Raw genomic sequence first — 16,434 nt, 5'->3', positions numbered from 1 at the left:
TCAAAACCACAGCCCCAGCTCTGTGTTTTATGTATGAATCTGAAACCTGGTAGGCTTATAGGAGATATCAAGATGTACAAAAAAGTCTCTTGGAGCAATATCCCAAATCCAACAGGAAGTCAGCCATTTTAAAATTAATGTGCAATTTTGGCGACATTTTCCCCTCTTTTCAGGCTTCATACTTTGACGAACTCCTCCAAGGGATTTCATCATATTGAACCATTCTCCAGTGTGTGGAATCTAAAGACCTTTGTGATGTTAAATTGCGAAGCTTTTTACGTCCAGGGAAACGGGGTGGTTATGGCGGCACTTAGAGTTTGAATCACTCGCCAAAAAGCAGTAATCTGCTGTCACTCAAAAACACAATGTCCAATCTCTCCCAAACGTCTCAGGTGTGATGAGACTCGAGCTTGGAAGTGTTTGTTATGCCATTTGTACATAATGGTTAGAGCGCCACCTAGTGGAACGACTAACTAATCATGAATGAATGAGTTGAAATGTTAGCTGGTGGTTAAATGCATGAATTCCATCAATGTGACATCAGATCGGACGTGCTGGTTTTACGTGTTGGGCGTGGCTCGACGCGCCGGGGGTGCGAGGGCCCTCATAACGCTGCTTGCAGCTTTAATTATTATTATTATTATTATTCCGGCAAATGAATCGGCCTTTTGAGGGCCTAAACATGCTCGAAAACTCATGAAATTTTGCACACGCGTCAGGTCTGGTGAAAATTTACGTATTTTAATGTTCTCAGACATGGCCAGGGAAAATTAGCTCAGTAGCGCCACCTAGAAAAATGAAAAACGCGAGCCCCCGGTATGGGTATGACCTACATGTTTGAAAGTCGGTACACCTATATAACGTTCAGAGTCGAACAAAAAAGTCTATTATGGCAATGTCCTAAACCCAACAGGAAGTCCGCCATTTTGGATTGAAGGTGACATTTTGGGTCTGATTTTACCGTTTCCATGCCTTGTACTTTAACGAACTCCTCCTTGGGATTTGGTCCTATAAACTTCAAATTTGGACAGTGTCAACTACACCCTTGTGCCATGTTAAATTGCGGAGCTTTTGAGTTTTCACAATACTATGAGGCTGTGGCGCCATGGCGAATTTCGATGACTCGCCATGAAAATCTTATTGCCTCTCATTTTGTCATACATATTCCGATCTGGACCAAAGAGCACACATATGATAAGGCTCCACCCCTGAACATATTTCAACTGCCATATTTGACACCAGGGACAGCGCCACCTAGTGGGAACAGGAAATGTCATGTTTTACACTTTGGGGTACAGTATAGTGATGGGTGACATCTGCAGCCTCAAATTTCTCCAGGAAAGCCTTAAGGAGTTGGTCTTGGGTTACAGTGAAAACTGTGGCTTTTCACGAAAGGGTGTGACCTCAGCAGCATGGCGAACTTTGATATCTCGCCATGAAGAAACAAATTAGTATAACTCCATGAAATCCAGTCTGATTAGTACCAGACTTTACAGGCATGATGTCACACCCGCCCTGAACAGATTGATGTGCCCATTGTCAGGAATATGAAGAGCGCCACCTAGTGGGAACAGGAAATGTCATGTCTTACACTTTGTTGTACTGATTTTCACAGGTTCATAGTGGCCACCTCAAAAGCGGTGAATATCACCATCAGTCCCTCGTGATGCTTCAGTGCAAAAATTGTGACTTTAAACTGAACGGCGCACCCTGGTGGCAACGCGGTTCATCATGAAAGATGAAGTGGGTTTTGAGGGGCTTGGAAAGTTTATAGAGGCTTGAAATTTGGCACACACCTCCAAATGGATGAAGGCATCGTTGTTATGTAACCATTTTCCTTGAATAGCGCAAAATGGCTCCACAGCGCCCCCTACAATATTTCAAAACCACAGCCCCTGCTCTGTGTTCTATGTATGATTCTGAAACCTGGTAAGCTTATAGGAGATATCAAGATGTACAAAAAAGTCTCTTGGAGCAATATCCCAAATCCAACAGGAAGTCAGCCATTTTAAAATTAATGTGTAATTTTGATGACATTTTCCCCCCTTTTCAGGCCTCATACTTTGACGAACTCCTCCAAGGGATTTCATCATATTGAAGCATTCTTCAGTGTGTAGAATCTAAAGACCTTTGTGATGTTAAATTGCGAAGCTTTTTCCGTTCAGGGAAACGGGGTGGTCATGGCGGCACGTAGAGTTTCAATCACTCGCAAAAAGCAGTAATCTGCTGTCACTAAAAAACACAATGTCCAATCTCTCCCAAAGGTCGCAGGTGTGATGCGACTCGAGCTTGGAAATGTTTGTTATGCTATTTGTCAATAATGGTTAGAGCGCCACCTAGTGGCATGACTATAATCCTGGTTGAATAAGATGAAATGTTAGCTGGTGATTAAAAGCATGAAATCCATCAATGTGACATCACATCGGACGTGCCGGTTTGAGGTGTTGGCAGTGGCTCGACGTGCCGGGGGTGCGAGGGCCCTCATAACGCTGCTTGCAGCTTTAATTATTATTATTATTCCGGCAAATGAATTGGCCGTTTGAGGGCCTTAACATGCTCGAAAACTCATGAAATTTTGCACACGCGTCAGGTCTGGTGAAAATTTACGTATTTTAATGTTCTCAGACATGGCCAGGGAAAATTAGCTCAGTAGCGCCACCTAGAAAAATGAAAAACGCGAGCCCCCGGTATGGGTATGACCTACATGTTTGAAAGTCGGTACACCTATATAACGCTCAGAGTCGAACAAAAAAGTCTATTATGGCAATGTCCTAAACCCAACAGGAAGTCCGCCATTTTGGATTGAAGGTGACATTTTGGGTCTGATTTTACCGTTTCCATGCCTTGTACTTTAACGAACTCCTCCTTGGGATTTGGTCCTATAAACTTCAAATTTGGACAGTGTCAACTACACCCTTGTGCCATGTTAAATTGCGGAGCTTTTGAGTTTTCATAATACTATGAGGCCGTGGCGCCATGGCGAATTTCGATGACTCGCCATGAAAATCTTATTGCCTCTCATTCTGTGATACATGTTCCGATCTGGACCAAAGAGCAAACATATGATAAGGCTCCACCCCTGAACATATTTCAACTGCCATATTTGACATCAAGGACAGCGCCACCTAGTGGGAACAGGAAATGTCATGTTTTACACTTTGGGGTACAGTATAGTGATGGGTGACATCTGCAGCCTCAAATTTCTCCAGGAAAGCCTTAAGGAGTTGGTCTTGGGTTACAGTGAAAACTGTGACTTTTCGCAAAAGGGTGTGACCCCAGCAGCATGGCGAACTTTGATGTCACGCCATGAAGAAACAAATTAGTATAACTCAATGAAATCCAGTCTGATCAGTACCAGACTTTACAGGCATGATGTCAGACCCGCCCTGAACAGATTGATGTGCCCATTGTCGGAAATACGGACAGCGCCACCTAGTGGCCACAGGAAATGTCATGGCTTTAATTTTGTTGTACTGATTTTCACAGGTTCATCGTGGCCACCTCAAAAGCGATGAATATCACCATCAGTCCCTCGTGATGCTTCAGTGCAAAAATTGTGACTTTAAACTGAACGGCGCACCCTGGTGGCAACGCTGTTCAACATGAAAGATGAAGTGGCTTTTGAGGGTCTTGGCAAGTTTATAGAGGCTTGAAATTTAGCACACACCTCCAAATGGATGAAGGCTTTGTTGGCATGTGATCATTTTCATTGAATAGCGCGAAGTGGCTCCACAGCGCCCCCTACAAAATTTCAAAACCACAGCCCCTGCTCTGTGTTCTATGTATGATTCTGAAACCTGGTAAGCTTATAGGAGATATCAAGATGTACAAAAAAGTCTCTTGGTGCAATATCCCAAATCCAACAGGAAGTCAGCCATTTTAAAATTAATGTGTAATTTTGGCAACATTTTCCCCTCTTTCCAGGCACCGTTCTTTGACGAACTCCTCCAAGGGATTTCATCATATTGAACCAATCTCCAGTGTGTGGAATCTAAAGACCTTTGTGATGTTAAATTGCGAAGCTTTTTACGTTCAGTGAAACGGGGTGGTTATGGTGGCACTTAGAGTTTGAATCACTCGCCAAAAAGCAGTAATCTGCTGTCACTCAAAAACACAATGTCCACTCTCTCCCAAACGTCTCAGGTGTGATGAGACTCGAGCTCGGAAGTGATTGTTATGCCATTTGTACATAATGGTTAGAGCGCCACCTAGTGGAACGACTAACTAATCATGAATGAATGAGTTGAAATGTTAGCTGGTGGTTAAATGCATGAATTCCATCAATGTGACATCAGATCGGAGGTGCTGGTTTTAGGTGTTGGGCTTGGCTCGACGCGCCGGGGGTGCGAGGGCCCTCATAACGCTGCTTGCAGCTTTAATTATTATTATTATTATTATTCAGGCAAAACAAGGGCCTTTTTGAGGGCCTAAACATGCTCAAAAACTCATGAAATTTTGCACACATGCCAGGTCTGGTGAAAAATTTTGTATTTTAATGGTTTTACATATGAGCACTGGGAAATGGCTCTACAGCGCCACCTATGCCTTGTTAAATGCAGCCCTACAACCACATCGTTTCAGCTACATGTATGAAATTTGGCACACATGTGTATCATGCCGAGTCGAACAAAAAAGTCTGTGGGCCCATTGATGCAAACCCAACAGGAAGTCCGCCATTTGGAAGAGAAGGTGACATTTTGGCTCTAATTTTGCCATTTCCATGCCTCGAACTTTTGCGAACTCCTCCTTGGGATTTGGTTGTATAAGCTTCATCTTTGGTCAGTGTCAACTACACACCTGGGCCATGTTAAATTGCGGAGCTTTTGAGTTTTCACAATACTATGAGGCCGTGGCGCCATGGCGAATTTCGATGACTCGCCATGAAAATCTTATTGCCTCTCATTTTGTCATACATTTTCTGACCTTGACCAAAGTGAACACATATGATAAGGCTCCACCCCTGAACATATTTCAACTGCCATATTTGACACCAGGGACAGCGCCACCTAGTGGGAACAGGAAATGTCATGTTTTACACTTTGGGGTACAGTATAGTGATGGGTGACACCTGCAGCCTCAAATTTCTCCAGGAAAGCCTTAAGGAGTTGGTCTTGGGTTACAGTGAAAACTGTGACTTTTCGCAAAAGGGTGTGACCCCAGCAGCATGGCGAACTTTGATGTCACGCCATGAAGAAACAAATTAGTATAACTCAATGAAATCCAGTCTGTTCAGTACCAGACTTTACAGGCATGATGTCAGACCCGCCCTGAACAGATTGATGTGCCCATTGTCGGGAATACGTACAGCGCCACCTAGTGGCAACAGGAAATGTCATGGCTTTAATTTTGTTGTACTGATTTTCACAGGTTCATCGTGGCCACCTCAAAAGCGGTGAATATCAACATCAGTCCCTCGTGATGCTTCAGTGCAAAAATTGTGACTTTAAACTGAACGGCGCACCCTGGTGGCAACGCGGTCCACCATGAAAGATGAAGTGGCTTTTGAGGGGCTTGGAAAGTATATAGAGGCTTTAAATTTAGCACACCCCTCCAAATGGATGAAGGCTTTGTTGTCATGTGATCATTTTTATTGAATAGCGCGAAATGGCTCCACAGCGCCCCCTACAAAATTTCAAAACCACAGCCCCAGCTCTGTGTTTTATGTATGAGTCTGAAACCTGGTAAGCTTATAGGAGATATCAAGATGTACAAAAAAGTCTCTTGGAGCAATATCCCAAATCCAACAGGAAGTCAGCCATTTTAAAATTAATTGTAATTTTGGCGACATTTTCCCCTCTTTTCAGGCTTCATACTTTGACGAACTCCTCCAAGGGATTTCATCATATTGAACCATTCTCCAGTGTGTGGAATCTAAAGACCTTTGTGATGTTAAATTGCGAAGCTTTTTACGTTCAAGGAAACGGGGTGGTCATGGCGGCACGTGGAGTTTCAATCACTCGCCAAAAAGCAGTAATCTGCTGTCACTCAAAGACACAAAGTCCAATCTCTCCCAAAGGTCGCAGGCGTGATGAGACTCGAGCTCGGAAATGTTTGTTATGCCCTTTGTCTATAATGGTTAGAGCGCCACCTAGTGGGACGACTATACTCATGGTTGAACCAAATGAAATGTTAACTGGTGGTTAAATGCATGAATTCCATCAATGTGACATCAGATCGGACGTGCTGGTTTCAGGTGTTGGGCATGGCTCGACACGCCGGGGGTGCGAGGGCCCTCATAACGCTGCTTGCAGCTTTAATTGTTATTATTATCATCTCAGCACTGCTGTTTCTGATACATTATGTCTGCAGAATGTGTCTGAGGACTAGATAGATTCAGTGGCGTGTCTAGAAAATTTTTGTTGGGGGGGCCAGGTAGGGGCACAGATTTGGAGAAGGGTGGCAGATTTAATTGGCAGATAATGTTTTAAAAAAAAATTCTACCAACCCTTAACCATAATTCAATAATCCTATAAACCTAATAACCAAATGCACTTTTAACTCTTATTAGAATGAGATTTTAACCACTACGGTGCAAAGTTTTTAGATACTGCGTTGATAAAGTACAAGAGATACAATCAGTGCTTTGTCAGTGTTTACTCAGCATTCAAGGACAGCAATATTTGCATAGTATTTTTACTGACATATACTGCACATATGTTTTGGGCAAAAACATTTTTGAATATTAAAATACGAACATTTGTAGCAAACAATTGACAAATTAGCCAGTTCCAATGTAAAACTTTCTCTGCCTGTTAAAAAAAGAAGATAATCTTCTCACAAACTGGTGTTTGATTTTGAAACAGGAAAAAAGTGGAGAAACAACTGAAAAGACTAATATTTGAATAAAACCTGAAAGCAAGTAAATACTTTCTATGTTGCCTTATGGTAAACTTTGGTAATATTGATAAAGAACAACACTGGCTGATGATGAAATACATTCAGCTGGCATGGTGACACTGCCAGTATAACCTGCAGGGCTGGACTGGGACAGAAAATCGGGCATTTTGACTACACACCGACCCACCAGGTATTAAAGCCATAAAGCCTTTGAATGAAAACAAACCCTGTGGTGACAGTGATGTACAGTCTTTTTGGTATATGTATGATTTCTATACATTTTACGTCAGATAAAAACTTTGGTTGTAAGATTTAGATAATTATTTAATAAAAGCTAGATATTTTAAATGAGAATAAGAAAGAAAAGTATTTCTTTGTGCCCCCTTTCCCTGTTAATGCCCTACCTGGCCCCCTGGCAAAACTTTGCTAGACCCGCCCCTGCACAGTTACCAGCTGTCAGCTACATAAAAAAGGATCCTGGTGGGTGGTCTTCACGTTTCCCTCTCACCAGATATCCAAACCGACATCATGACCAGCAGCTTTACAGCTGTGGCTCCAGCAAACATCAGCTGATACTAGAAATTAATATTAAATAAATTCTAACAACAGCCGATCAAGCTTAAACGTGCTGCTGTTGTTTAGCGCGACATCTGCTGGTTTCGTCTTTCTGGCGCAAAGTGGGCGATAAACAAACAAGAGAGAAAAGCCGATCAGCTGATCATCGATCAGTTTCATGATTGAAGTAGCAACAGGAGAGGCAGGATGAGAGAAGAGGCAGCTGTGCAGCGTAAAGACAGAATAAATCCAGCTTTGTGTCTTTTTCCATTCTAGCTGAAGTTCGGGACAAACGTCTCTTCTCAGCTCAATACGAAACGTGTAATATTTTCTCTGATTGAGGGACCATTCCATTTTTTTAAGGAGCCGTTGGCAACTCTACTAACTAACCTTATGAATAAAATAAAGTTCACTATCAGTAACATCATAGCAACCGAACAGCTGTATAAAAACTCCAAGCTGGCTAGAACGCAGTATGAGTTATTGCAACTGACAGTAAAAAGTCAGCACAACGAAAATAAACTCCACCTAAACTTAGTTCATATCTGACCCAGATAGACTGCAGGTCATAACTTCTTACCTGAAGTTCAGTTCACCTGACACTCGGACTGGCGGCTGCCTCGGGGCTCTCCTCTTGCCTCCCCTTCCCTCATCCACCTGCTGCCTCTGTGGAAGCCCCGCCATAGCCACCACCAAACAACGGAGTTATTTCTACACATCGACCTGCATCTGGCCAATCCACCACCTCTCATTGTTCATGCCGTTACAAAAAAAATAAAAAATAAGTCAAATAAGCCCGATGGCCAGTCCAGCTATGTTAACCTGCAACCAAATTTGCAGCTCCATACAGCAATGTTACGACTTAGATTACATCTTATAACTCATAACTCTTATGTTAGCTCCCCTCTGTAGCATACTGTCTGAAATATTCCACGGCTGCAATAATTCTTTAAGTGTTATTTTTTCCTTGGTATTCTAATTTCGCCGAAGTTTACTAAACTCAACAAACTTAATATTACTTACCGGGACATTTATTCTGTCCTCATTTTCTTTCACCGAAAAATTGTTTCCTGTAGTGCCGTCTTTCGTGCTTGGCTCTCCTACCTTTGCTAACGTGATGCACATAGCGCAGAAGCGATGCTGCATTCACTTACACTCGGATATCTGAGCGTCACCGTGAAAACATAATCGGACATTTGATATTTGATTGAATTTTATTGTTTTGCCTTTGGGGTGGCACCTGGGGTGGCCAGTCTGGTTGGGGGGGTGGCCTGTGCCCCCCCAGGCCACCCCGCTGGACACGCCATTGGATAGATTTGCATGGCGATTGACTAACATTTATGTAGCTTTGGGCTTCAGAATGTTTATTTAGTATCCTTATTTCAGTTACTCTTGCGCCATCTTGTGTCAGTACAGAACGTGACATCACTGGGTGCTTGCTGCTAATACATTAGTTTATGTTAGTTAACTAATAACAGAACCAATAACTCGGTGCAATATGAGCAAACTAAAAATCTGTTTAAGGGGATCACTGTCACTGTCCCTGCCTGCAACAATGAATTTTATGTTAAGAAACTAAGGATATACTGTCCACTTTAACTCACTGTCTCTTAAGGTCCTTTGTGATTTGTCTGGCCTGTTAAGCCCCAAAGGGGTTTCGGAGCTTCCTGCTCGAAAATGAAATGCCCAAAATTAATTGACTATTTCTCTGCAATTACAAACCCTGAGTATACAATCTTGGTATCACAATAAAGCTAACACTTGTGAAAATTAATCAGAGGTGTAAATATTGTAACAGATATTACTGTGTCAAAGTTACTGAGACTGGAAGACAGAAAAAGTAAGTAGACTTTTTTCCTCTCCTAATTTATTTCTTTATTTTTTTTTAGCATATAACTCTTTTAAATTATGCTTCAGTTGAGATTTTATTCCAGAAATTCAGTAACCAACATGTAAACATCATCTGTGCAAAGATTTAGGTTTCTAAACTGAAACAGTGAAAAATTACAGCGCTGTCAATACATAAATATCCAGTCGTACAAAGATGTCCAATTTTGGCACACATTGGACACCATATTGAATTTTTTAGATATTAAAGAGCAGAAATGATTTAATTTTATTAACAGGCCTAAAACTGCATGTTTTTGAATATTTTTGAAGAATGAACCACACATTCACATAGCAATGGGCCTTTTGTGCTGTGCGCATGGAGCGTTTAATTGGCCTCTGAGGGGCTGTAACTTTGGTTTCTTTTGTCCAATGTGAATGATTGACACCTCTTTTTAATTGTTTGAGCCAATAGAATCACAGTAATGATGCCCATTCGGGTCACTGCAACCAATCAGAAGTTGCAAGGCCAAACCGCACATGGGCCCAAATTTACTGCATGTGACGTCTGCCCAGTCACGTGTCTGTAGCTGGATTTAAAATGTTTTTGAGAGAACTGGCTCTGATGCGGCTAGTCAGCCATGGTAACTGCTGATAATCACGGGGCTATTGGCTACCTACGAAAATAACGGAGATAATCGGGATGGTAAGCCAATTCCTGTCTTGACGTCTGTTTTCAAACTATTGCTGAAATAGATGCTCCCGCTAAGTTCTTCTTCAGTACGGAGACGAAAAATGGACAAAAGCACCTTATTCACTGTATTCAATCTGAGGATGGAAAAGAGCTGGAGATTATTTTTCAAAGCTGCATTTTAGTGAGTTTAGAGAAGATTCCGTGTCAACTGAAGAGTTTCTTAATAACTTGCCCGAGGTTTCAGAGCAAAGAAGAAAGGAGGATTGGAAATGCTTGCTGGCAGAGTTGCTGTCAAGTGCCAGACTGGAGACAACAGATTCTGAGTCACGCTTACAGAAGGCCTTCAAAATACAGGGAAGCAGAGCCAGTTGTTTATACCGAAATCTGCAAAATTGGATATAAACCAAATATAAATGTGAGGGGTAAGCGGTCGAAGTTCTCTTAGTCAAACTGATGGAGTGTTTTTATCATATGATACATGTTTAATGCACTAATGGAAGAACATGCGACACCATCCTGTCAGATCCCTTTGCTGTTTGGGGTCAGTGATGAATCAGGTGAGGAGGATTCAAGACTGAGCTGAGAGATAAGTTGGAGCCCCTAATGCTGGGTGCCTTTGTTTGGTTGGTGTGTTCTCCTGAGGGGACAGGCTGACGGTCTGTATGACCCAGTAACTGACCAAAGGAGGCAGACAGCTGAATTAGCACCGACTTGAGCACAGGACTCCACTTGAGGTAACGCAGAAAGCTGGAAAGGCTGAGTATCACACTGGATGGGAAGCTGTGCAAGCTGAACAAAGCGCCTGTTCTTTTGATTCACACATAAAATACGTTTGAAAGGAGGGATTTGTTAGGATTAAAATGATTAAATACATTTGTTTTTTATGATTTCTATATACACATTACTATGTACTCATTAAAGAGTCGGAAGCTTCATTCAGCTCTATGACTGAATTGAATTTTTGAGATTGACATGTAGAGTGCAGAGGGTTTTGCAACATGCTTACACATCATACTAGTTAGCAGTCTTGTCTAAAGTCGAGGTGGTAGCCAGGGGAGAGGAATGTTATTTTCATCTGGATCTAATGTTTTCAGTGGGAGAAACATTTGGTCATTCATCCAAGTGGCGTCTTCAGTCTCAGCTGACACCAGGTTTCCCTAACATTATAAACAGTACATGTGCATAATGACTGAAACCAGCCCACTGAATGAACAATGGGCTTTAAGGTCAGTTCCTTGATCGTTAATATGCAAATTGACATGACCATTGATCAACAATCACTGATCAAAGACCATTGATCAGTGGCTATCAGTACCATTCACAGAGAGTCGGAGAATGGCTGCAATCACAGCATTGTAAGATGGTGAGAGGAAGGTCTTTGCATCCTTGCTTGTGCTGTTGCACCTGCAACCCAGCCCTGGATAAGTGGAAGAGGCTGGATGGATGCGTGGATTAAGGAATAATAAATTCATCTACTTGGCTGGGTGTTAAATATTTCCCACACCTCTGATGGTAAGTGATAAAGACTTTGACTTCAGAATGTATTATTTGCATCATGGCATGTTACCATGTGATAAGTCTATTAAGTGAAGCATTATTTTGACAGAGTATCACTGAATCCTTACAGAATGGTTATGATTGGACTGTGTGAGCACCAACATCACTGTACAGAGTTTGTTTGTACCTCTTCACTGCAGTTTGATTCATCAAGAGAAAGTATCGACCCATCTGTGACATTAAAAGGTGGCCACGAGTATAAAATGAAGGCGAGTGTATTAGAGGAGGTAAAACATATTTTCAATGTCTGTGAGAAACTGAGGGCTCATGATTGAATCTAAGTGTATAAACAAGCTTTTGCACAACAATTTTTGTTGAGAGGGGGCTGAACACATACATACAGGCAATATGGAGATATTTTTTTGTCACTGGTGTAATGCAAAGAATGGTTAGTAGGAGGCAGTGTGGTTCATAACTGAAGCTCTTCTTCAGAGTTTGTCTTCTTTGAACTACACCCTTTCTGGGCTTCCTTCCTTTTAAACTTAAGTCAGCAGCTACAAGCTACACTCAGCTGTACACCGCAAACATATCAGCTTTTTTCTTGTTCAGACGTTTAAAATAAAACCATATCCTATTATGCTTCTGTAACTATTTTCAGATTTTGCCCAGTGTTCTTAAAACCACTGTGCCTGTCATGTGTGCTGTGGATTCAATAGTATGTGGATAAATATACTGTAAAGGCTTGCACAGTACAGTTCATCCTCTAAGTCTGCATGTAACCGGCTATGTTTTGGCTGTATGGCTATATCTTCTGATCAGATATATTTAATTACACAGTCTAAAGGCAGCATTTTAACCCTTGTGTGGTGTTCATATTTTTGTTACTCAGCCAGTGTTCACGGGTCTGGTGGACCCGCTAGAGTTTTGGCTTTCTAAATTAACACTATCAAACAATTTTATGTTAAATTACTCAACAGATGTTTACTTCATCCCAATTACAAGCCATATGAACAGCAAACATGGTTAATTTTTTCCCTTTACCTTTGTTAGATCACATTTATGAATTAATGTGCTTCTCGTTTTTTTTTTTTTTTTTTTTTTTTTTTTTCATAAAATGTTATAAAAAATTAATCAGTTATAATCAAGTGGAGTGAGTGGAAAGACACAACACATTTACATGTGAAGCAATATGTTTCACAACTAAATGGGATCAGCTGCTCATCAATTGTGACATTATGCCCAGGGTTGTAAAACAGGGGGAGGTGGTGCACACACTTATCCCACACTGTCCTGATGGCAGCTAGCTTGTCTCTCTGCCGTCGAGCTAGTCTGTCGTCTCTGTTATGAAAACGGATAATCCTGGAAATTTTGTGGAAGTTTTCCAGAGACATTGATGCACGGAAAGGTTCTTGCCAGTTTCTGCATCCCACAGGGATTCTGTGGATTCCCCTTTGGACCTGAAAACTCCTGCAAGGATAAGAACCCCAAAGTAGGCCTTTGGGGTTCTTAGATGAATTTGGTCTATCTCCTTCCACTTCTCTCCAAAAACACACCTTCCTTCTAGATTATTGCAATCCAGAATAATTTTCTGGATGGAATCTGTGATGAAAATCTCAAATGAAGACTTGATGTCCTGCACATGAGTAACTGTCAGCCATGTTGGCCCTGGCTTATCACAGTAACAGCTCTGCAGGGTGGCTCATTTCTTGGGCAAGAAGACCATTCAATTTCACCAGTTATTGACATCCATATTTCTTCACTTGCTGTCTGGTGGGCTTGTTCTGGTCCTGGAGCTGACTGCTGATGGGGTACTCGTCTTCGTTTTGTTACTAAATGGTGCTCAACCTCATCCTCTTCTTCAAAGTCCCTGTCAGACTCTGAATTTTCAGAAATGTGAAATATTCTGAAACCTCTTTGTCAACATCATCATCCGAAGCTCCTGTCTCTTCCAATTGGATGGCCCTCGCAGAAGATAATCTTTTGCCATCTTGATCAGTTGTGATAAAGAACCACACTGGCAAAGTCTTATTTATAGTATTATGCCCCTAATTTGCAGGTGGGACAGGGTATGAGAAAATAAAATTTGGATCCCTCAAGAAAGAGGGTAAAATGTGTGGGAATGTAAGAGCAGACGGTGTTGATAGTTGAATTTTCAACAATGTTGCAACTTTGTGCGCCAGCAGGAGGGGAAGAAAACACTATCAGCAGCACCAGAAAGGAGGAAGACAGAGTGTGGGAACACAGGACCTACACTTTCAACACTTTTACTAGACCTGGGTCCAGTGGACCCGAACACCTTGTATGTAATGTAAATGCGTGGGGGGAGGTACAGTATGAGGTCATTGAAAATTAGTTCGGATTTATGTTCTTCACAGAAAATAAGCCAAAGCCAATGAATTTCAGGTTGAAAAAATAATTCATTGTTTAATTTTTCTTTTGAAAAAAACTGAAAACGGGTCTCACAGACCCGAACACCATACAAGGGTTAATAACTGCATACAAAATAAATTGATTTGAGGATGGAGGCCCTAGATTAGACACTCTCAAGCTATTGACATTCAGTGGTGTGTTGCTGTTTTGACAACACAAAACCACATGCATTCATGGGAAACCTGCAGCAGCAACACAACAGACAGCAGCGACAAACACTATGACATAATCTGAGACAAAATTAGCGTGCAAACTCAGCGATGGGTGGCTATTTGTAAAAATACAAATAGGTGCTGGCAGGCCAAACAAGGTTAAACAGCACATAAGATTTCACGTTCGGATATGTACAGCAGGAGAGTTTCAGGTCCGCCATCTGCAGGTGCGGGATGACATCGAGATCCGCAACACAAAGCCTGAGGTTAGCTTTGTGGCCTGCCTGATCAGCACTGTGCTTCAAACTGAAAGCAGTTTCTATCAGTCGTTTGGAGAATTGTATTATTTATTCTTTTTCTGCTGCTGTGTTGATACACAGAGTGAGAGGATGAGACTTGATCTTGTTTCATAACATGTTTAATAAACAGAGCACAAAACAATGGAATAAAATTAACCTTTTTATCTTTACTGATCCATTATTTAGCACATTGGTACAGCAGCACTCATCCCTCCTTTTGAACATTAAACCTCACTTTACATGTTCTTTATTAAACCGACAGTATTTCCTTCATGTTTTGGTCTCACTCAGTCTCTGCACATTAATCAAAGCTCGGCTATACACAAAAGAGAGATCCAAAGCCACTCTCAGATTTACTCCTCTCTCCTTCATGATCAGCCACCAGATAATGATGATTATAATTCTAATTTTTATTCTTATTTGTTATCCTTTCACCAACTAATCAAGATGTAAATCCAGTAAACAGTAAACACAATAAATGTCGTAATGCTCTTTTAAGCAATAAATTGCAAAAAAAGTTAAAATAAAAAAAAAATAAAATAAAATAAAACTTAAATAAAAAATTAATGTTTAAGTTTTAAAAATATATATCAGAAGGTTCAATAAATGTTCCATTTAAAATAAAAAATAATTTTGTGGCAATTAATTTCATGATTCAAACTTGAAAGAGTTAAAGACAAATCTGGAACAAAATCAGGGTTTTTAAAATGTGAGGTCATATTTTGAATGATGGAGAAATTTGCTGTTGATATCAACTCGCACACTCAACAAAAACCTCAGTAGAAGATTTGGTAACTTTAAAGCTCTTGAATGAAGCCCAGCAGATTGTTTTTGACATATGTTGATGTCTTTGAATAAACTTCTTTGAAAATTGAGAATGTTGTACAATTTCTGACAGATGTAAGACTTTGAAAACATTTTTCAAACAAAAAAAAATCTAATAAATTCCAAGAAGGAATAAAAAAAATTCTATATTGGCCCGAGTAGCCTTTAAGACTTACATGTAGAACTTACGTGTTTTGTTTTGTGTTTTGTTTTGTTTTGTTTTGTTTTTTTGTCACAGGTTTGTTTTTATCTACTGAAAGATTTCTGGGCGGGCCACCAAGGAAAGAGGAAATGCAGCTTGTGGTTCAAGTCAAAAGTCTTCCGTTCAGCAGATGTCATGCTTTATGTTATCAGCACACAGCAGAGAGTTAACAAGGAACGCAAGCCAAATTTGACTTTGCTCTTTGTGCACATTTGTATATGATTTGCCTGTACTTGAATAATATTAATGATTTTTCTGAATTTATATTTATAAAGGACAAAAACAACTGACTGTGAAATGTAAACTGAGCCTGGCTGACATGAAGTGTCTCTACTTTTAAACTACTTTTAAACAGGACAATGATGCTGCAGCTCTGAAACCACAAAGACTAGTTTTTTATTTGAGTTTGGACAAAGGTCCCAAAAAAGAGATTGAATAGTATGATTAGGAAATAAAACTGTAAATAACATAAATAATTTAATCGAAACTAATATCTAAACTCAATCATGATTTGTTTTATTTTAAAAAAAATAAAGGTATAGGTATAGTATTCTACCAATAGTAAAAAAAAAAAAAATTTCTTTATGCTTTGTTCTCATTGTTTACATTAAAAAAAATTATTAACTGAACTAATGAAATCAAAACAAGAAGCATCGCTGAATAATTTATGAACATGAAAATAGACCCTTGTACATTATTGTCCTTTCAGATTCACAAGTTTTGAAACCATGATAATTACACTCAGTATCACCCAAATAAACTAATGTGCTAATATTTTTGTGTGGTATAACTGTAAGTTACCACATACCTACAAGCTTATCTGTACCATCTCTTCACTAGGCAAAAAAAATCAGATAACTTGCTTCAGAGTGATAACTGTTATCAGAGAGAGCTCGACTGCTGTACACATGAAACTCTAACCAACCATTCCCGCATGCAAGTAGTTTTATTAAAAACATGTTATATGAATTGTCTTCTCATTTATTAGGGTTGCATGATTATGGTCAAAATTATTTTCACAATATTGATGATTGATTGAACTGCTTTTATGTAAACATAAAACTGCTTTCACATTCATGTTGTGTCACATTCCTGTTAGTGTACAACTCTTAGCTT

This window comes from Aulonocara sp. 'chitande type north' Nkhata Bay, linkage group LG3 (genome assembly GCF_057382095.1).
Source record: "Aulonocara sp. 'chitande type north' Nkhata Bay isolate Kocher_YH1m ecotype deep benthic linkage group LG3, A_spYH_male_GT1.1, whole genome shotgun sequence".
Taxonomy (NCBI): domain Eukaryota; kingdom Metazoa; phylum Chordata; class Actinopteri; order Cichliformes; family Cichlidae; genus Aulonocara; species Aulonocara sp. 'chitande type north' Nkhata Bay.
This window is presented reverse-complemented; position numbering follows the sequence as displayed.